The sequence below is a fragment of the Rhinopithecus bieti genome, unplaced genomic scaffold (genome assembly GCF_001698545.2).
Source record: "Rhinopithecus bieti isolate Rb0 unplaced genomic scaffold, ASM169854v2 scaffold_8309, whole genome shotgun sequence".
Classification (NCBI taxonomy): Eukaryota; Metazoa; Chordata; class Mammalia; order Primates; family Cercopithecidae; genus Rhinopithecus; species Rhinopithecus bieti.
This window is the reverse complement of record NW_016805935.1, coordinates 355,301-378,435: the sequence shown is the minus strand read 5'-3', so window position 1 is coordinate 378,435 and position 23,135 is coordinate 355,301. Positions and strand designations below refer to the sequence as shown.

At 41.5% G+C, this 23,135-nt stretch overlaps 1 protein-coding gene and 1 pseudogene across 2 annotated transcripts in view; one reads left to right on the top strand and one right to left on the bottom strand.

Annotated features, from left to right (window-relative positions):
• Positions 1–23,135, top strand: part of RNF144B (ring finger protein 144B) — a 202,103-nt gene that overhangs the window by 89,989 nt on the left and 88,979 nt on the right. The window lies entirely within an intron of this gene.
• LOC108531016 (inosine-5'-monophosphate dehydrogenase 1-like) lies at positions 8,048–9,598 on the bottom strand (annotated as a pseudogene).

Genomic DNA, 23,135 nt, shown 5'->3' with positions numbered 1-23,135 from the left:
TGTTCCTTTCCATGTTTAGTGCTTCCTTCAGGAGCTCTTGTAAAGCACGTCTGGTGGTGACAAAATCTCTCAGTTTTGTTTGTCTGTAAAGGATTTTATTTCTTCTTAACTTATGAAGCTTAGTTTGGCTGGATATGAAATTCTGGGTTGAAAATTCTTTTCTTTGAGAACGTTGAATATTGGCCCCCACTCTCTTCTGACTTGTAGAGTTTCTGACAAGAGATCTGCTATTAACCCGACCTTTCTCTCTGGCTGCCCTTAACATTTTTTCCTTCACTTCAACTTTGGTGAATCTGACAATTGTGTGTCTTGGAGTTGCTCTTCTCAAGGAATATCTTTGTAGCGTTCTCTGTATTTCCTGAATTTGAATGTTGGCCTGCCTTGCTAGGTTGGGGAAGTTCTCCTGAATAATATCCTGAAGAGTGTTTTCCAACTTGGTTCCAGTCTCCCCGTCACTTTCAGGTACACCAATCAGATGTAGATTTGGTCTTTTCACATAGTCCCATATTTCTTGGAGGCTTTGTTCATTTCTTTTTACTCTTTTTTCTCTAAACTTCTCTTCTGGCTTCATTTCATTCATTTGATCTTCAATCACTGATACCCTTTCTTCCAGTTGATCAAATCAGCTACTGAAGCTTGTGCATGCGTCACATAGTTCTCATGCCATGGCTTTCAGCTCCATCAGGTCATTTAAGGACTTCTCTACACTGTTTATTCTAGTTAGGTATTCGTTTAATCTTTTTTCAAGGTTTTTAGCTTCTTTGCGTTGGGTTTGAACATCCTCCTTTAGCTCAGAGAAGTTTGTTATTACCGATCATCTGAAGCCTTCTTCTCTCAACTCGTCAAAGTCATTCTCTCTCCGGCTTTGTTCTGTTGCTGGTGAGGAGCTGTGTTCCTCTGGTGGAGAAGACACACTCTGATTTTTAGAATTTTCAGCTTTTCTGCTCTGGTTTCTCCCCATCTTTGTGCTTTTATCTATCTACCTTTGGTCTTTGATGATGAAGACGTATAGATGGGGTTTTGGTGTGGATGTCTTTTCTGCTTTTGTTAGTTTTTCTTCTAACACTCAGGACCCTCAGATGCAGGTCTGTTGGAGTCTGCTGGAGGTCCACTCCAGATCCTGTTTGCCTGGGTATCACCAGTGGAGGCTGCAGAACAGCAAATATTTCAGAACAGCAGATGTTGCTGCCTGATCCTTCCTTTGGTAGCTTCGTCTCAGAGGGCCACCTGGCCGTGTGAGGTGTCAGTCGGCCCCTACTGAGAGGTGTCTGCCAGTTAGGCTACTTGGGGGTCAGGGACCCTCTTGAGGAGGCAGTCTGTCTGTTCTCAGATCTCCAACTCCATGCTGGGAGAACCACTACTCTCTTCAAAGCTGTCAGACAGGACGTTTCGTTATTTGCATTTTCTAGTAGGGAAACCGAGGCTCAGACAGGCTAGGAAACTAGTAGTGAGTTTTATGTCCTTATTGTCGACTAGACAGCTGATATTCAGGGGGCCCACGATTTGAACCCAGCATTGGTAGATTCAAAAGTCTATGCTCTTTTCATTGCAGAATCTTCATTTAATTTTTGGTAATGTGGTTTTACTCCAGGTGTTTCTAGTTTCAAATAACTGAAATAAATTTGAACTAGCTTTTTTAAAAAAGGAAAAGTTGTTTTAAAGGCAAGGAATGTCTTGAGGAACCTAAAGATAGGACTCCAGCTGGCTTCTGGGAGGAACTGGAACTGAGAACTGTTTAGCTAGAGTTCTCTTCCTCTGACTCTTGCCTCCTGTCTTGCACATCTGCTTTATGTTCTGTCTCTGGCTTTCTCTGCTGCGTGTATAGATGATGGAATATGGCTGCTGCACAGCTTTGACCAAGCACAGAGATGAGCTGTCCCTAAATCCAAATTCCTAGCAGGGAAAATCTGATTGGCTCTGTTTCATTTGTATTTTTATTTATTTTTAAGACAGGGCCTTGCTTTGTCACCCAGGCTGGAGTGCAGTGGCACCATCATGGCTCACTACAGCGTTGACCTCCTGGGTTCAAGTGATCTTCCTGCCTTAGCCTCCTAAGTATTATAGCTGGGACTACAGGCACATGCCACCAGCTAATTTAGCCCAGCTAATTCTTTTCTTTTCTTTTCTTTTCTTTTCTTTTCTTTTCTTTTCTTTTCTTTTCTTTTCTTTTCTTTTCTTCCTTCCTTCCTTCCTTCCTTCCTTCCTTCCTTCCTTCCTTCCTTCCTTCCTTCCTTCTTCCTTCCTTTCTTCTTCCTCTTTCTTTCTTTCATTCATTCATTCTTTCCTTTTTTTTTTTTTTTTTCTTCAATGTCTTGCTCTGTTGCCCAGCCTGGTCTCTAACTCCTGGCCTCAAGCAATCATCCTTTCTTAGCCTCCCAAAGTGTTGGGGTTACAGGCATGAGCCACTGCACCTGGCTGGCTCTGCTTTCAACAGACATCCATCGTGGGTCCAATCAGCTTTTAGCCAAGAAGGCAGAATGACATAATCTAAACATGGCTGCCACTCATGGCACCAGTTTTTACTGGTAGGAATGTGTAACTCTAATCTTTCCTCGCTCATCTGGTATGGCTGCAGCCTATTCTGTGTACTCTGTTACATGGAGAAGTCTAATAGTTTCCGTTCTGGTTTGACCCATGATTATAGCTCTTTGAAGAGCAAATAAGACTAGGACAGGCATGGCCAATATGCTGACATGACAGTGATTTTCTTCTTTGGAAACACATCCTCATTGTTTCCACAATCTCATTCCTTATAGCCTTATTTTCCCCCACCCCACCCCACCTCTTTCATATGGGAATACAGTTAGAGTATCTGCTCAAAAGAAATCACCCACTTTCTTTGGAGCTCAACTTTTCACTTGGGCTACAGCTCCAACTGACTCACTTTGCCAATATAAAACCCTCCCCAAACTTGTTGAGCTTATTCTCTATGATAATGTTGAGAGTCCTTTTCCCAATTGTCACTACTTATCCAGAACTTGGTCCAGTTATTCTCACTGGGCACACTGAGAGGAATAAATTTATGAGGGCTCTTAGAAACAAATGGTGGTCACCAACTCTTTTCTCAATTGAAGTTGATCCAATGGAAGGGGGGTCAAATCTCAACACCCAGTTATATACATGTATACTTTCTGTTTTCTTCTGCAGTTGTAAAGAAAAAAACTCAAGAGGAAAAAAATTATTGTTACATTTTTTGTAGGTGGTCCCAAACTTATGAATGTTTAGGGTTCCTAAATGTTTAGGGTTCTAGTTGTTTAGAACTTGGAACTTATTTTATTTTGGAAACAATACTGTACTTGCTGGTTTAGGTTTCTAGCCAAACTGCAAATAATAATTTGGCCTACAACATAGCTGATTTGACCTTTAATTATGACCTTGAAATTTTCCTTACCCTTAAAATTAGAGTCTGAACTCTTCTGGTCAGTAGCCTGAATTCATTAGCTTTCTAAATACTCATTCCCCTAAGCTTCTCTGAAGTATGGTATTCCCTGGAATCTCTGTTATCCTCTTACTGTAGAAGAGGTAGGGGGACAACATAGAGGTATGTAAGTGGATGATGAATGTTGACTCCAGGTATTCCAGTGGATTAGATGATACAAAAAGAAGGATAGGACTGAGTAGAAAGTAGTGAGTTTTATGACCTTAGTGATGCTCAAAAAAAGAGGAGGCTGGTGAAGAGGAATAGGGAGGAAAGATTGGCTGGCTGCAATGGTTGATAAATAGATATTGTCTGTAGTCAATGTCTGCATTTAAAATATTAATTGTTTTTCATATGCAATTCTTTGAGTTGCTCTTCCCCCCCATTATTTTATTTATTTTATTTATTTGTTTGTTTGTTTTGAGACAGGGTCTCACTCTGTCACCCAGGCTGGAGTGCAGTGGCATGATCATGGCTCACTGCAGCCTCCACCTCTCGGGCTCAAGCAACACTCCGGCTTCAGCCTCCCAAGCAGCTGGAACCACAGATGCATGCCACCACACCCAGCTAATATTTTGATTATTTGTAGAAATGAGGTCTCCCTATGTTGGCCAGGTTGGTCTTGAACTTCTGGGTTTAAGCGATTTTCCCACCTTGGCCTCCCAAAGTGCTGGGATTACAGGTGTGAGCCACTGCGCTGTGCTTATCTTTCTTCTCCATTAGCCTGCAGTAAATAGAAAATAAATTTTACAGCATTTATCATTTGCTTAGCTGGGTCCTTGAACTTGCCTCCCTGGGATAAGACACCATGACCACACAGAAATCCAGCCAGATAATGGGAAGGTGTGCATTGGCCTCTCACTGCATGGCTATGGGGCTCCCGTTTATGTGGCTTTAGTAGATGATTTCATCCTCTTTTCTGACTTGGAACCAGACAACTTTACATTCTCAGCAAACAGATGGACAACAGGGTTGAAATAAGATCTTGTACTGAAATAGTCCTTGAGTCATACTCCTTGACTGTTCTCTCATACGGGAAACTTGCCTCTTCCTTCTTGCAGAAGGCCAAGGCTGAGAATTCAGTGTACTCAGAGTTCTTGGACTCTTTTCTCAATATATATTATGTTGGATATTTTTCTTCTTGGTCAAGATTGAGAGTCTGCCAGTATAAGAGTATTATCTAATTTGTTTTGGCAGAACACCTGGCCTTTTGCCCTAAGTAGATGTTTAAAAATAGAATGAAAAGTTTTACATTAACTTGTTTTTGTCCTCTTTCCAGAAAAGATCCTGACATGAGAAAAAAGGGGAGCTTGATTTTACTTATAACTTTGTTTGGGAAGCAGGGGTGCTGTAGTTCAGGGGTGTCCAATCTTTCGGCTTCCCTGGGCCACACTGGAAGAAGAAGAGTTTTCTCGGACCACACGTAAAATACACTAACATTAATGACAGCCGATGAGCTAAAAAAAATTGCAAAAAAAATTGTATGTTTTAAGAAAGTTTACAAATTTGTGTTAGGCTGCATTCAAAACCATCTTGGGTCACAGGGCTGCAGGCTGTACAAGCTTGCTCTAGCTGAAACTCACTTGACTTGGTCATTGGGTTCTAGTGCACGTTGTGCCAGTAACTGTGTGACCTGGGAAAGTCAGTTGTCTTTCAATGCTCAGTTTCCCCATCTGTAAAATGGGAATGATAAAACCTCAACTGAAGGGTTGTTGTAAGTATTAAATGAAATGACATTCGTAAAAGTATTCAGATGAGATAACATTGCTGTATTAACATAGATTTTTTTTAAGGTACAAAAAGAATTATATTAAAACAGTAACATACATTTGTATGTATGAGGGAGGGATATTTAAAATTAAAATATTATATAATCACAAGAAAGACCAGATATTCCTTGCTCTGCCATTGGGCATCCAAGAAAAGTAAAGCCTGTTTTATATCCCCAAAATAAAAAAGAGGCTTGATAGAAGTAACAGTGCTTGGAACCCAAGTCAATTTATACTCTTGTTAGATAAGTCCAAATTCTAAAGGCTACAAAAATCCTGTTAAATCAAGGGGAAAATTCATTTTAGGATAAAGTTATTCAAGATGAAAGAAAGGCATGTCTTCAGTGAGAGAACTGCCTGCTGCCGGATGATTTCTTGCTAATGTGTTTAAAGATTTTGAACTTCTCAATTTTCTTGGTTTTCCGGTAGCCAAATCTACCACGACCCCTCACTTTTCTGCTTGCCTTCATTGCAGTTGATGTTCAGATCAACAAAGGGAGGTACCTTGAAACCAAATGACAGAGCAACTGGAGGCAAATTTAAGTTATTAGCATTAAAGATCTGTTTCAGAGAATGGGAATCATAGACTCATATGTTGGCTTATATGCTTCCTGGGCTGACTTATGAAGAAAGTAGTTCTTTTCAATCAGTTTCTCAAGCTGGGACTGAATGTCAGAAATTTTAGACCAGGAAAAGTCAAATTCACTTAATGGAACCTTGGATTGTTTCAGGTAGCGAAGAAAACCCAATTATTTTGGGCGCAAAATGAGCAGGGCATGCCCTCTCCCAATTCAGAATCAAAAAACACAAAGAAGAAGAAAAAGAGGAAAATGCTGAATGATGCTGGACCTGATACAAAAAAAAGCAAAAACTGAAAACAAAGGAGAATCTGAAGAAGAGAGTGCAGAGACTCCTAAAGAAACAGAAAATAATGTGGAGAAGCCAGATAATGATGAAGATGACAGTGAGGTGCCCAGCCTACCCCTGGGACTGACAGGAGCTTTTGAGGATCTTCATTTGTTTCTCTATGTAATCCTGTCAATGAAAACACTCTGAAGGCAATAAAAGAAATGGGTTTTACAAACATGACTGAAATTCAGCATAAAAGTATCAGACCACTTCTGGAAGGCAGGGACTTCTAGCAGCTGCAAAAACAGGCAGTGGTAAAACCCTGGCTTTTCTCATCCCTGCAGTTGAACTCATTGTTACGTTAAAGTTCATGCCCAGGGATGGAACAGGAGTCCTTATTCTCTCACTTGCTAGAGAACTAGCCATGCAAACTTTTGGTGTTCTTAAGGAGCTAATGACTTACCACGTGCATACTTATGGGTTGATAATGGGTGGCAGTAACAAATCTGCTGAAGCACAGAAAGTTGCTAATGGGATCAACATCACTGTGGCCACAGCAGGCCGTCTGCTGGACCATATGCAGAATACCCCAGGGTTTATGTACAAAAACCTGCAGTGTCTGGTTATTGATGAAGCTGATTATAGATAGCTTGGATGTTGAGTTTGAAGGGGAATTAAAGCAAGCTATGAAACTTTTGCCAACACGTAAACAGACTATGCTCTTTTCTGCCACCCAAACTCGAAAAGTTGAAGGCCTGGCAAGGATTTCTCTGAAAAAGGAGCCACTGACATTGTTGGTGTTGATGATGATAAAGCTAATGCAACAGTGATGGTCTTGAACAGGGATATGTTGTTTGTCCTTCCAAAAAGAGATTCCTTCTGCTCTTTACGTTCCTTAAGAAGAAACGAAAGAAACAGCTTATGGTCTTCTTTTCATCTTGTATGTCCGTGAAATGCCACTATGAGTTGCTGAAGTACATTGATTTGGCCGACTTGGCCATTCATGGAAAGCAAAAGCAAAATAAGTGTACAACCACATTCTTCCAGTTCTGCCACCCAGATTCAGGAACATTATTGTGTACGGATGTGGCAGCAATTAAATAATTTTGTTTAATTTTCAGAGATTAGAACTATCCCTCCTCTATAACAAAATGGTTTGTAATGAGCAAGACGTCATTAATCTACTTAAAGATTTACTTATTCTAAACTAAGTATATTTGCTCACTGCCTTTTATTCAGTCCTTGCTGGAGAGGGGTAATAATGTTGACCTGTGATTCCATTTTTTTTTTTTTTTGAGACCTGCTTGATTTATTCCGATTTTTAAATACACGGTGACACAACTGTGATCCCAAAGTGTGCAGAGTTAAAGCCTTCAACTGCAGCTGAGGAGAGGGCAAGAATGGTACACCTATGAACAGTGGTGAGTCAGGAATGATGGGCAAGGGGCCATGACCAGGGCAGCCTCCTCCCCAGGGCCAGGGACAGGGGAGTGGCCTGAGGAGCAGGACCCAAGGGTAGCCCAGGGCCGAGGAAGGGGTCAGAGACCTCCCCTTGGCCTAGGTCTGGAGCTCAAAAGTGCCACATGGCTGAGGGGGCAGCAGCCCGGGAAGGACCAGAGGCAGGGCCTGGAGAGCACCATTTCCTGGGGGGCTGGGGGCAGGGAGGTGCCCTACAGGAGAAGCCAGGAGGGGCTGCCTCCCCTTGGGGTGGGGGCTGGGCTGGAGCAGGCTGCAGCAAGAAAGACCTAAGGCAGGCACAGGGCCTGAGAGCCTGGGGGGATGGTGTGGGGGGCCTCCCAGGGCATTCTGGCCCAGGGAGCAGTCCTGACTCAGCAGAGGATGCCCAGGGAGGGGCTGCAGAACCCTCAGGGCCTCCCCTCCTCTCTCCCTGGAAAGTAGCTGGGGAACCTGTAGTGCAAATCTGTGGACCACTTAGTTATGGAGGGAGGCTGTGCCTGAAGGGGGACGTTGGGGTGTGCCCTGTCCATCACCTCGGCCTCCACCACTGTCTTCAGTACAGCCGCTTCGCGTAAGAGTGCAGGCCATGGATGCCATCCTCGATCTGGGCTGATAGGGTCTGCTTCTCAAACTCGAGCTCTCCTGAGTACCTCATGGACCAAAGGACAGACAGGCTGTGGCCCCGATATCCTGGCAGCTGTGCTGGATGCCCGCTATGAGGTAGGGCATGAACTTCTGATTGGAACCTTTGTCTTGGATGGAACATGAGACACCCTGCACGATCTTCACCTTATCCCCCTCGCTGAAGTATGGTTTCTGGCTGCTGCTGCTCTTCTCCATGGCATCCAGTGAGCCCAGGCCCGGTACTTCTTAAGCCACACCCCGTCTGAGAAGTACTCGCACGGGGCCTCCGTGGTGGCAGCCAGCAGGGAGCCCATCATCACTGTGGAGGCTCCAAGTTCCAGGGCCTTGACCACATGCTCCACGGTCTGGATGCCGCCATCCGGCTATGATGGGCACACCAAAGTGCCGGGCATACTCGACCACCTTGTATACAGCAGTGCCCTGGGGCTGACCGCAGGCCATCACTTCCTGGGTGATGCAGATGGAGCCGCAGCCCATCCCCACGCGCAGCCTATCCACACCAGCATCAATCAGTTTCTTGCCCTGGGCTGCTGTCACCACGTTCCCCCCAATCACCTGGAGATTGGGGTACTTCTGTTTGATGTAATGCACTATGGCGATCTGATACACCGAGTTCCCTTGGGATGAGTCCAAGATTATGACGTTGATGCCCACCTGGGTGAGCAGGTCCAGGTGGTATTTGCCATCCTCATGGGTGCCCACAGCTACCCCCCACAGCAGCTGCTGGTGGGAATCCTTGGAGGTCAAACGGTAGTCTCAGTTCTTCTTCAGGTCGGAGCGGGCGATGATGGCCACCAGTTCATTGCGATCATTGGCGATAGGCAGCTTCCCTTTCTTGCTAAGCTGCAGGATCTCATTTGCCTCTTTCAACCTCAGGCCTGCTGGAGCCACCACCAGCTCGAACCTTGGCAGCATCACCTCACCGAGGAGGGTGTTGTGGTCCTTCTTAGCAAGAAAGTTGATGTCTCAGGAGGTGATGATACCCACCAACTTGCTGCCCATGATGCCCGTCTCAGTGATCGGGATGCCAGAGAAGCCATGCCGCATCTTGGCCTCCAGCACATCACCCATGGTGTGCGAGGGGCTCAGCACCATGGGGTCCGTGATGAAGTCCCCCTGTTCAAACTTCTTGACTTTCCGACTTTCCACACCGCTTGGCCTGGAACTCTGGGGTGCAGCTGTGGTGAATGAGAGCAACACCTCCCATCAGAGCCATCGCAATGGCCATGTCGGCCTCTGTCACAGTGTCCATGGGGGAGGAGATCAGAGGCATCTTCAGCGTGATCTTCCAGGTCAGGACTGAGGTCAGGTCTACCTCATCAGCTGTGAGGTCTATGAACCCTGGGAGAATCAGGACGTTGTTGTAGGCGAGGCCCTCAGCGCTGGTGAAGAGCTGCTGCAGGGTGAGCCCGTCCTCAGGCAGGTAGCAGGTGCCTCAGCTGATCAGATAGTCCGCCATGCTGCCGCGAGACCCCGCGACCGCACGTGAACACCCGCACAGCCGTCGCCGCTGCTGCTGCTAATGCCGCCATTTTAAAAATACAATATAAAATATATTCTAATTCGGGACATGCTGTGGATCACAATGCCTCATCTTGCTCACTTGTGGTTATTTACTGCGGTCACACTTTCTGGTAAGAGGCATAAACTGATGTAATATCAAAGGAACACCAAAAGCCATCTGTACTGTTGAGATAATAATGAAGGTGGTCATCCAAGTTTACAGCATTCTTTTGGGCATGATGGTATCTAATTTCTGCTTCCTTATTTCTCACCAATTTTGATACCCTCAGGTATGTGCTGCAACATATATATTGTCCAAGGTCCTGTAGAAATGTGTGCAAAAATTGCAGATTGAAAAGATTGGAAGATATTTTTAAGGATTAAGTAACCCTATGTAGTAACGTTGTTCACTCTCAAAAGTTTTGTCTCTGTTGGTCAGTTCGTGGATTACTTCCGTCAAAAGAGGATTTTGGATTGGTTATTTTCAACATAGCCACTGAGAATGAGAGCTTCAGCCTGTGTATGGATTAGGTCCTACAAAAGGAAGACAGATACTGGGCAAGGACCCCCTCATCCTGATAGAGTGGTCTGGGAGCCTTGCACCAAAGTTTCTCTTATTTGTTTTGATTTGTTCTCACTCTTACATGGGGAGGTGAGGGTCAACTAGTTATGACTGAACTACTTATCTTTATTCACAGTGCTTATCAGAGGAGTATAAAATATTTCTTTTGTCTTTTGATAAAATTATAAAATTATGTGTTGTTAACACATAAATGATAATTAATGAGCCTCTTTGGGTTTAAGAAGGCACCAGAAATTAACAAACAATTAGGAATAAAACTAGGGTTTACTTTCCATGATTATCTTTTGCTTTTATTATAGCTTGAAAAGTTTATAAGTAAGTAGTTTTAAAGTTTTTTTTAAAATATTTTTTAAGACCTGGGGTCTCACTATGTTGCCCAAGCTGGTCTTGAACTCCTGGCCTCAAGCAATCCTCCTGCCTCAGCCTCCTGAGTTTTCAAGTTTTTTTGTTTGTTTTTTAAATTAAATGCCTGGGATGGAGTAACTTGTTTTCTGCCATCAACAAAGCTTACCTCTTACCCACCTCTCTGACTTTGCTCATGTAATTCCTTTTGCCCAGAAGGCCCTTCTTCCTCCTTCTCTCCATTGTCTTCCCACATTTCTACCCACGAAATTCTCCAGGTCTTACAGGGCTGGGCTCAAAATGCTGAGTGCTTTCCTGAAACCTGGTGCTACTCTGACCAGCTGACAGGCCTGATGGTCTTTTTTGACACCACTTGAAGTCTTATGTTTTATTTATCTTTGTATTCCCAGAACTTAATAAAGAACCTGTAGATAATAGGAGCTTTAGAAGTGTTTGTTGAATAGAGCAATGAAAGTAAGAGCATTACGGAAGAGAGGAAGCCTAGAAGAGGGTGTGTAACTATATGGTGGGGAAAGGTGAGTAGGAGGGAGATTACAGAAAAGATACACCTTGAGTGACATTTTTTTCTGTGTGTGTGTGTGGGATGAAGAGCTATTGGTTAGGTGGAAAAGGTAGGGAAGAATGGGCTTGGTAAATGGAGAACCAAGGAATCTGTGAATGTGAAATTTAGAGTGCTTAGAAATATTTAGTATAGCTGAAACTGAGATGCAAAGTGAAGATGGATGAAAAGAAGATGAATCTAAAATGAAAGGCAGGTTGTATATTTGAATTTTGTGCCAAGTAAAAAATCGTTTAGGTTAGTAGTTAGAATTGCCTCTGTGGTGCTCAGGTCAATAGTATGAATAAAAGTCAGGTGTGGGATTAGATTTCATGAGCTCATTTGATTAGAAGAGCTTGAATATTTAATTCATTATGTAACAATTACCTCAGAGTAAATGGGCTGGGCATGGTGGTTCACACCTGCAATCCCAGCCCTTTTGGGAGGTCAAGGCAGGAGGATCACTTGAGGCCAGGAGTCTGAGACCAAACTAGGCAACATAATGATATTCCTGTCTCTATAAAGAAAAAAAAGTAAATGGGTGGGTATAACAGTTTGTGTTTGAAACAAATGTTTGCTGAAATCACAAACTGAAACCATAGAAATTTTAAGGTAGTTTTTCCTGACGTAGAGGCAATTTAGGAGTCTAAATTTAACCCTAAATGGTTAAATAGTGAATGTCCCATTTTGTGGGACAACTTTATAGCTAATACTATGCCTCAGTGAGGCTTTCCTGTTGTATCAGTTACTAACCATTTAAAAATGTGATACTTATCAGTAGTTTATAAGTAGATAAGCTTTTTTTTTTTTTGTAATAATGACTACTTTTGTAAACATAAAAGAAATAATGCATGTAGAATGCTTAGTACCAAGTACCATGCCTGGCACACAATAGGTATTCAATAATATAATATGTTTTTTTTTCTCAAACTCCCAGAGAGCTGAGGAAGCTTCCACTTTATCATTATGAACTTTCAGAAGAAATAACATCCTGCCTCCAAGTGTACCCTTGCTAAAATATCCGCTAATTCTTTTGTAGAAGTTTGGAATTTCCTTGGTGATTTTAAACAAGATTTCCGCTCTTAAGTGTGTTCATTGTACGAGTCCTGTATCACCAAGGCTGATCTGAGTACAGAATCTTCAAGCCTCAGTGGGACTAAATATTTCAGGATTACTTGTATTTGAAATAGTTCTGGCCAGGCACGGTGGCCCATGCCTGTAATCCCAGCACTTTGGGAGGCCGAGGTGGGTAGATCAACTGAGGTCAGGAGTTTGATACCAGCCTGACCGACATGGTGAAACGCCACCTCTACTAAAATTACAAAAAATTAGCCAGGCATGGTGGCAGACACCTATAATCCCAGCTCCTCGGGAGGCTGAGGCAGGAGAATCACTTGAACCCAGGAGGCGGAGGTTGCGGTGAGCTGAAAAAAAAGAATTAGTTCTGATCTCTTTCATCTCAAGGGTTCAGTGAATCATGTTGAGGCCTTTCTGAGGTGTGAGACAGATGGTTTTCTTTTGGATTTGTGGGTGGGCAGCAGGTTTGCCTGAGCTACTAATACTGAGTAGGAATTGAGATGCCAGGTTGGAAAATGAAAACTTAAACCAAGTTATTGCTGGGCATAACTCAGGAGTATTGCATGCCTTCGGTTTGTTTTGATTAAATTCCAAGGTGATACAATCATCAGGCTATTAAAAATAATCATCTGACTATTAAAAATAATTAATTGCCTTGTTTTCTACTTAGCGGTATAATGGTTCCAGATTTGCAAGTTAGAATGCATTTTGCAATGAGACAACGAAACGGGGGCAATTGTTACTGTGATTTAATGTTTAGGGGGCAGGGCAGGTTGCCTGGCCACATCACCATGAGGCTTTTCAGGGAGTATTTCTTTGGATATGTGTAATTTTCCAAGCCCCAATAACTAGAAAAATAGACTTATTAACCTACTTGGCCAAAATAAAGTAAAACCATAACAAATATAAAAGTAGAGATTTTGTAGATCACATTTCTTCACCACAACCCAGTTAAATTAGAAACGAATACTAAACATATGACCAGAAAATAACTACTTGGACACTAAGAAACACTCTCCCAGATAAACCTTTAATTAAAGAGAAAATAAAAGAGAAGCAAAAGGTTCTTTGGAAAGGAATACAAAAGTATACTTTATACCCAAATCTTTAAGGCATAGCATACACTCAAAACTTTACTTAGAAAAAAATTTATAACAGTAAATATCTTTATTATTCATGAAGAAGAGGACAGCAAAACACCTACCTGCCTCCAACCCCTCATAAACCAAACAAACAACATACACACAAGGTAGGAAGAGGGGCTGATAAAGTTACAAGTGAGAATTAATGGAATAAGGAAAAAATGTAGGAAGTCTAAATGAGACAAAATACTGGAAAAAGAGCAAGAGTATAACAAGATTAGGAACAAGGAAACAAATGCATTACAGATGCATGAAAGATGGAGAGACTTATACACAGACACTCCTGGCTAACATGGTGAAACCCCGTCTCTACTAAAAAAACACAAAAACAAAATTAGCTGGGCGTGGTGGCGGGTGCCTGTAGTCCCAGCTACTCAGGAGGCTGAGGTGGGAGAATGGCGTGAACCCAGGAGGTGGAGCTTGCCGTGAGCCAAGATCGCACCACTGTACTCCAGCCTGGGCAACAGTGAGGCTCCATCTCAAAAAAACAAAAACAAAAACAAAAAAAACCATATATATATACTTGCACACTAGGAGCAAAACTCTATGGAAACTAATATGAAAATAGGGAAGAAGCAGATAAGTCATAAGCAAAATACAAATGACCAAAATTGATTCAAGTAGAAGACTCAAAAAGATCAATTACCGTAGAAGTCCCAGCCTCTTGGTGTCCCATTTGATATTTGCTCCGAGTTTCTTGTTTTTAAGGAAGTATTATGCTAACAAGACATTAAAATAAGATGAGATGGTGGCCCTCCACCTTGTATACCGGGTTTTGCTGTGGTCTCTTCTAGTGGTGTGTAAGGTGCTTGTGTTGTGAAGAGTAATTTTACTTGTGTTTAAATTGGAAAGGTGTGATGCGTATAACCCTGCTTTCCCCCCATTTCTCTTTCAATGCAAGTTAACTTCACCTCCCTTTAAAGAACAGCATGCCGAGAACTGGCTGATAAAATGAAATACGTTCCTACCCTGGTGGCTAAGGACAGCCAACTCCTTCCAGTCTAGATGGTGCTGGGAGAAGTACCTGAACCTGCCACGTCTGTGAGCTACTTGGTGTGCCAGTCAGTTGTGCCATGGTCCCCACAGGGACCTGCAAAAAGCTGGAAGCGGCCAGGCTGACTTGGTGGGTCAGTTGGAAGTATGTGAGTCTGAATGCTCTTGGTATGGTTTTGCCATTTTTGTATGGTGTAAATCTATAACTGTTGTTTTAACATTTATTTTGGAATAATCCCTTTTGTCAGGAAATGAGCTAAAAAAGTGAAAGTTTAATAAAATTAAGTAGCAAATTTCTGTTTCTCAAGGATGTTGGTGATGAATGTGTAATTCACAAATCTTCTGAAGCTGCCTCAGTATCTACTTCAAAAGTTTGTAATTGTTTTTAAGAATACTTTGCTCAAAGACAATGATTGAACACTGGCTGCAGGACGTGCCATTTTATTTCATTCTGTGAAGCGTGACTTTTCATTTAAATCAAATGACTTTTCTAAATAGATTTTCGCCATTTTCAATTTTAAGTTTTCTTATGCATATATAAAAAGTGAAGTATTAGCTGTTAATGTGGTTTGCTCCATTAGCAGAAAAGGAATTTTTGGTTTTTTTTTTCTATAGTGACGAGGTCTTACTATGTTGCCCAGGTTGGCATTGAACTCCTGGACTCAACCAATTCCCCCACTTTGGTCTACCAAAGAGCTGGGATTACAGGTGTGAGCCACCATACCTGGCCTGGAATTTTTTTTTTTTTTTTTCTGTCACCCAGGCTGGAGTGCAGTGGCGCGATCTTGGCTCACTGCAACCTCCGCCTCCCGGGTTTAAGCAATTCTTTGTCTCAGCCTCCGAAGTAGCTGGAATTATAAGTGCCCCCCACCACAACTGGCTAATTTTTGTATTTTTAGTAGAGATGGGGTTTCACCATCTTGGCCAAGCTGGTCTTGAATTCCTGACCTGATGATCCACCTGCCTTGGCCTCCCAAAGTGTTTTTTTTTTTTTTTTTTTTTTTAATTTCAAGATATGTGTGGGGGAGATTTATTGTAAATCGATCGATGAGACATATGATTCATACTCAGGGATGTTACTGGAACTGGCTACTTGGATTTTGCCATCACTAGAAGTAATGCTTGATCTTTTCACGGACCATAGAGATGTTTCAAAATCAGTGACAGAAGCTGCTCTCTGTGATAGAGTTCACTGAGGCCAACTGCAGCAACAAATGTATTGAAGTATTCAGTCCAGCAAAGATGCACATTCCTCTGGCTTTTACTTTTGCTGTAAGGGCAGAAGTAAAGAAACATTTATTTTGGCTAACATAAAGTCATTATAAATGAAGCAGGAGGGCTGTGGAGGATAAAGAGCAGTAGTAGCCTGACCATATTAGTGGAGAAATTAAGAAATGGTGTGCGCTTCATGTCGGCAGAGGTGCCATGAGCAGGATTCACATGTGCATCCATTGTGGTCATTTCTGAACTGTCTGGTAGGAACCCTTGAAGAGGGAACTCCTCTCCAAGTGCATGAAATTATTGAGCCCTGAGTGCCAAAGGGGGACAAAAATGGAGCATAAGCAACACTGACAGGCTTCAGGTTCAAGTCGAGGACAAAGAAACAATTGGAACACACTGTAAAGGCAGGCCTTCCAACCTAGATTTCCCCTCAGTGAAGAAATCCCTTTCATTGTTTCCTGAAAAAAGTACAGTCAGTAGGGTATCCCCGTGGAAGCTTAATGTCAGTCTATGGATTGGCTTCATCACAAGCTTCCTAGGAAGCTTTAGATATCTACATCTCCTAGAGATTTTGATTCAGTGGCTCTGAAGAGGGGCCTGGGATTCTGTATTAAAAAAATTTCAGGGCCGGGCGCGGTGGCTCAAGCCTGTAATCCCAGCACTTTGGGAGGCCGAGACGGGCGGATCACGAGGTCAGGAGATCGAGACCATCCTGGCTAACACGGCGAAACCCCGTCTCAACTAAAAAAGAATACAAAAAAAGGCTGGGCACAGGGCGGCGCCTGTAGTCCCAGCTACTCAGGAGGGTGAGCAGGGAGAATGGCGTAAACCCGGGGAGGCGAGCTTGCAGTGAGCTTGAAGATCCGGCCCACCTGCGACTCCAGCCTGGCGACAGAGCGAGACGTCTGTCTCAAAAAATAAATAATATAAAAAATAAAAAAAAAATTTCAGGCAGGCATGGTGGCTCATGCCTGTAATCTTAGTACTTTGGGAGGTCAAGGCAGGAGGATCACTTGAGGCCAGGAGTTTGAGACCAGCCTGGGCAACATAGGGAGACCCCTGTCTCTTCAAATAACAATAAAAAAATTAGCTAGGCATGGTGGTACCTGGTGGCACTTGGGGTCCAAGCTACTAGGGAGGCTGAGGCAGGAGGAGCACTTCAGCCTGGGAATTTGAGGCTGCAGTGAGCTGAGATGGTACCACTGCATTCAAGTCTGGGTGACAGAATGAGACCCTGTCTCAAAGAAAAAGGAGCAAGATGAGCAGAGAATGGGAATGATGAAATGACCCAGATTTGGGGATTGGAGTGCTGATGGAAGATTAAGGAATTGAAGGATCGTAGGATGCTATATTCCAATCTCCAAATAAGAAGAGAAAAACATATTTACTATTGATTAAGTGGAAGTGGATCATCATAAAGGTCTTCATTCTTGTGGTCTTCATGTTGAGTAGGTTGAGGAGCGACGGATTGGTCTTGCTGTCTCAGGGGTGGCAGAGATGGAAGAAAATCCACACATAAATGGACCCGTGCAGCTCAAACCTGTGTTGTTCAGGGTCAACTGTAATTCAATATAAACATTAATCAATATAAAAATATTTTAGGTTGGGTGTGGTGGCTCATGTCTGTAATCCCAGTGTTTTGGGAGGTTGAAGTGGGACTATTTCTTGAGACCAGCCTCGGTAATACAGTGGGACCCCATCTCTACAAAAAATTTAAAAAATTAGCTGGGCATGGTGGCATGTGCCTGTAGTCCTAAGGCTGGAGAATTGTTCAAGGCTGCAGTAAGATGTGATTCCACCACTGCACTTCAGACTGGGCAACAGAATGAGACCCCATCTCTTAAAAAAAAGTTTAAGAAAAGTTTTATTTTGAAGATCATTTTGAACTATTTTATTAGTCCACCAATACAATAAAACCAATTATTTTGTCAATTAATGTATATTTTAAAAGTTCCATCATTTCCATTATTTATTAGCATCTTCTTTCATTGTTAAAGTGTCCTGGTTTGAATGAGAAATTTATGGTCATTCTGTCTTTAAAAGTCAGATAATTACAATGTTATTCAACCTATCCCAGATTATAGAAAAAAATAAGTATTTCCCCAATTCACTTTATACAGCCAGCATATCTTGAGTACCAGTATAGGATAATACAATATGATCAAGAAAGTATTATTCTAGGAATATGAATTTGGGTTCATATCAGAAAATCCAGCCACTTAGTCCATTATATAAAAACTGTAAAAGATGAGTGACATGATTATATCAAGTCTCTGAAAGCCATCTGATGAAGTTCTATTCCTAATAAAGTACTATTCCTAATAAAACTCTTAAGGAGGAGCAGAAGGAAATTACTTAAACGTAATAAAGACTGTGAAAAAACTAGCAAACTTCATTATAAATGATGAACTATTAAAACAATTACATAAGAATCTAGATAGGAAAGCCTGTGATCAGTTTTTTTATTTATCATTACCTTTTGTGTTCTAACAAATGCAACAAGACAAGAAGTTGTGTTTTTGATATATTTACTGGAAAATAAAAAATAAAAGCATCTTTTTTGTTGTTGCTGACATGATTGTGCACATACCACCAAACATAAGACTAAATTTAAAAAGCCACTCTAGTAGAATTAGTAAAATATTTGGGAAAATGGCTGGATGCAAGATAAATACATGAACTGAAATCTTCTATTTTACCAAAGCACTAAGAAATGGAGATATGTGTTCCCTTAAATGATATGATAAAACTCTAAAAATAAACATAATATATAAAGTTCTTGCAATTCAGAATAGAACAGCAACTTAGTGTTCAAAAATTACATAAAATGACTATCTAGCTTTATATTGTCAAATGCCCTATTCAAGAAAAGTACGAAAAATAAGAATGCTATAAAGTCACTGTAATTAAGATAGCATTGGCCTAGCAATACACAAACATTAGAACAGAATAGATTCAAATATAGATACTTCAGAATAGATAAATCAGAATACAGATAATATTTGAAACATATTATAGTCCAATTCAGTGGAAAAATCATGAGTTAACAAATTATTCTGACATAGGTATTTCTCTATCTGGTTAAAATACAACAGGACTCATCATAAATGATATAAAGTTAATTCCCTGATGGATGAAAAACAAATTTAACAAGTTACCATTTCACAGGAAAATCCAGAAAAACACACATGTACAAGCTAAAGCTTAGGAAACCTTTTAAGGATGGAAACCCCAGAAACTATATAAGAAAAGGAATAAATATCAGATATATGCAGTCAGAACCCATTGTGTGGCAGCAGTAATGTTTAATCAATAGACATCAGCTATGTCTGGAAAAAGTATTTGTAAAATATACTGCAGGAAAAGTACTATTAACGATAATTTACAAAGAACTCTTATAAATTGACAGGAAAAAATATAAGCTATACTAAAGCAAAATGGAAAAAGGGAATAAATAGATGATTCACAGAGTTAATATGATAGGTGTGTGTGTGTGTGTGTGTGTATGTTTGTTTGTGTACACCATATGTAGTCTGATGAAGGAGCACAGAGAAAAATGCAGATGGTTAGAAGACCCTCTAGGAAAAGAGGTGAGTGAGGAGCTGATGTGAATAGAAAGTAAAAAAATATATATATGATGACACTCTTCTTGCAGGACTATTGAAGGAGATGGGCATGTAAACAATGAGAGTGCTTTATAAGTGCCACAGAAGAGGAATACTGGAAGCTGTGTTGGAGGAGGGAGGAAAAGACTGTGCATTGGAGTGGAGATGACCCTGGGCAAGAAGGTGTTTTCTTCACTTTTGGCCTTCCGAGATAATTTCTTGCATCTAGGGACATGGTGACTTTTATGAGATTAGCATAGTTTTGTTGATCAAGCATAATAAGAATTTAAAAGTTATTTTTGAGACCCTTGGAAAAAGGTGCTTTGCAAAGACATGTCACGTGACTGTGATGCTTGCTTATTTAAACCCATGGTCATGTGTTTAATCTGAATGTGACTCCTCTCCAGGAGAATGAGAAAGATCTATTTTAGGACTGCTGATGTATAAGAAGGACCTCTCTGAGGTTCCATTTTGTTGGAGATGTAAACATGGTGGCACACAGAATCTGTGGTTGTTGCTGCACTAGCTAAGGCCATGAAATGTTTCTCGAGGGATGTCCTGTGACATGCGCTTTGGGGAGATGTATTAAAACAACAGCCAACCCTCTTGAGACATACTCTCAAGGTATGGGTATGGAGGGTGTGGAGGGCTGCAGGTGCCCAGTAGTAACTGTAGAAGGGAAATAGACTTTGCCGGCATAGGGGATATTGTTTCTCCTGTAGGATCCAGGACAGGGTCCCTCCTCCTTGAAATAACTGCATTTATTGCCCCACGCAGTGGTTCTCTGCTCCTCTCCATACTCCATGCATCCCTGGCTTCCATGTCTTCACTTTTGTTTCTTTGATCTGTTGCAGATGGTAGTGTTTGTTAACTCTGTCTGATTTCCTGGTTTCACTGGGGACTTGGTGATTCACTATTTTGTGGGAAGAGGAAGGAGATGGGGAAAGGAGAAGGTGGGGAAAAGAAGGACGTGACATTTCTGTCATAGAGAAAACAAGTTTTTAAGGTGCCTTTCAAAATAAAGTCCTGCTGGAAAGTTAACATCTATAATATTCCTATCTGTGAGTAATTTGGTGTCTGTAGGGTGGAGTCTGAATTCCAAGAATTGAGTTCCCATCTGTTAAGTCAAGAAGTAATTTGAATCTTAAATTCAGGGCAGTCCTGTTTGTCAATGTTGGATGCAGATGCACATACCAAGTGCTTCATTTCCTGTAAACTAGTTAATACATTGGCTGTGGTGATGACTATGGGAACACTGGGGACTTTTTTCCCCCCAAAATTGATTGTCTTATGCAGGAATTTGGAGGTGACAGTAATAGCAGGATTACCATAAACCTTGCAAACATAAGGATTATCAAGACAATTTCATCTGACTCTCTAGTGGAGAATTTTAATTCAGGGCTAGTGCAGAGTCATTTTTTTCTGGAGAGAGTGAGGTGCTGAACTCCGCGATCTCGTTGGTCCTTAACTGTAACTTGCTAGTGGTATCATATAGGATATGAGAGTCCTGGACAACAGAGTCCTGTGGAGTCTTGCTCTCTCATTCAGCTCTCTATCCAGAGTCATTATGGGCTCTCATGTGGAATAATGGCAATGGCAGTTGGAGATGATTCTGTTTTTTCTTGTTGGGTCCTAGTTGGTTTTGACTTGCTCTGTAAGGCATTGAGATGCTTCTTGTTAAGTATGAAATAGAACCAAGATGACATGTCTCAAGTTTTGTGAAACTTATACTATGTGACTAGATGTATGTCCTATATGTGTGTATGTAACTGGATGATGTCCTCCGGTCACAGTTTTACTTTCTTTTCTTTTCTTTTTTTTTGAAACAGAGTCTTGCTCTGTCACCAGGTTGGAGTGCAGTGGCACGATCTCAGCTCACTGCAAACTCTGCCTCCTGGGTTCAAGTGATTCTCCTGCCTCAGCCTCCGGAGTAGCTGGGATTACAGGCACGTGCCACCATGCCCAGCTAATTTTTGTATTTTTAGTAGACACAGGGTTTCACCATGTTGGTCAGGCTGGTCTCGATTTCCTGACCTTGTGATCCACCCGCCTTGGCCTCCCAAAGTGCTAGGATTACACACATGAGCTACTGTGCCCGACCCACAGTTTCACTTTCTATGTAGTTTGATGTCTGTTCTTTGACTGCCGTGCTACCTGAATACATCTCTGGCATAGATTCTAACATACTATTTTGTAATAGTCGTATTTTGTATTGTCTTACTCTTAGTTCTAGATGCAAAACACTCAATAATGCTGAAAGAATAAGATCCATGCCGTTAGATGCAATAGAAAAATGCAAATGAAATTGTATTTATTTGGAAATGAGAAATGACCAAACTGTCAGAACACCATGACCTTTGTCTTATATCTGTTCCTGTGGGGAGAGATTTGCATCTATTGCAGAAGCTGATTTCCCAATACTTGGATTCTTACATCTGATTTATTGAGACCAAACAAACCATTTAAAAAATTATGTTTTAACTACAGGATGTAATGAAGATGTAAAGTCTAAGGTATGTGTTTCTAACGTAGGTACTAAGGTAGAATAGAAGGATAATATCAAGAACAACTCTAGACTTTTCTTTATTAATTAAAGAGAATAATTTTCCAAAGAAGAAATTCTACTTGTTGATTCTTATGTAGGGGTATAATGCACTTTATATTATATACCTATTATATATTATATATTATGTAGTATGATATATATTATTTCAGTATCTTACACATATATAGGATCTGTAAATTATATTTATTTTTTGGCCTCACATGCAGGGAAAACTTTAAGTGTGTTTTAGATTTATTTTGATTTGTTGCTCAGGCTGGACTGCAGTGGTGCGTGATTGCGGCTCACTGCACTCACTGCATCCTCTGCCTCCTGGTTCAAACAAGTCTCTTGCCTCAGCTTCCTAAGTAGCTGGGATTACAGGCATGTCCCACCATACCTGGCTAATTTTTGTATTTTTAGTAGAGATGGTGTTTCACCATGTTGGGCAGGCTGGTCTTGAACGCCTGACCTCAAATGATTCACCTGCCTTGGCCTCCCAAAGTGCCAGGATTATAGGCGTGAGCCATTGGCCAGGCTAGTCTTGAACTCCTGACCTCACATGATTCACTTGCCTTGGCCTCCCGAAGTGCTAGGATTACAGGCATGAGTCACCTTGCCTGGCCACCGATTAATACAATTTGGATGGCTTACTATTAATGTTAACATTTTGTATGCTTTTTTAAAAAAGGGTCTGGAATTCAGATTAGGAAATAATTCCCTGTTATGATGAAGGTCAACATGATTACAGTCTCTGGCGAACGATTTGTATTATGTCATTGCTCAGAAAGTTAAAAAATATTTTTGTAGATTGTAGTGTCTGAATTTTACATCTCAGTTTGAAATATGAAGTGTTACATTTATTTATTTTTTAAAAAAATATATGTATTTATTTATTTATTTGAGACAGGATCTCACTCTGTTGCTCAGGCTGGAGTGCACTGGTGTGATCACAGCTCACGGCAGCCTCAGCCTCCTGGGCTCAAGTGATCCTCCTGCCTCAGCCTCCTGGGTAGCTGGGACTACAGGTATGTGCCGCCATATCTGGTTAATTTATTTCTTATTGTTTGTAGAGATAGGGTCTCACTATCACAGGTGTTAAGGCTAATCTTGAACGCCTGGGCTTAGGCCATGCGATTTTCCCAAAGTGCTAGGATTACAGGTGTGAGCCACTGTGCCTGGCCTACCTTTATTTTTGTAGTATAAAATAAGCAATTTTTTCTTAGACTTATTTGAGGACTTCCTTCTAACCTACCCTTTAAATATTGATGTTCTTTTGGGTTCTCTTTTTAACGCTTTCTTTTCCTTCCCCTTTCCCTTTCTTAGATAAACAACACTGACTGAGTTCCTAATGTGTATCAGGCCAGGACCATGGTGTACAGCTGAGCAGGTTGTGCAGTACACAATTCCAGGAGCTGCCAGTAACTGC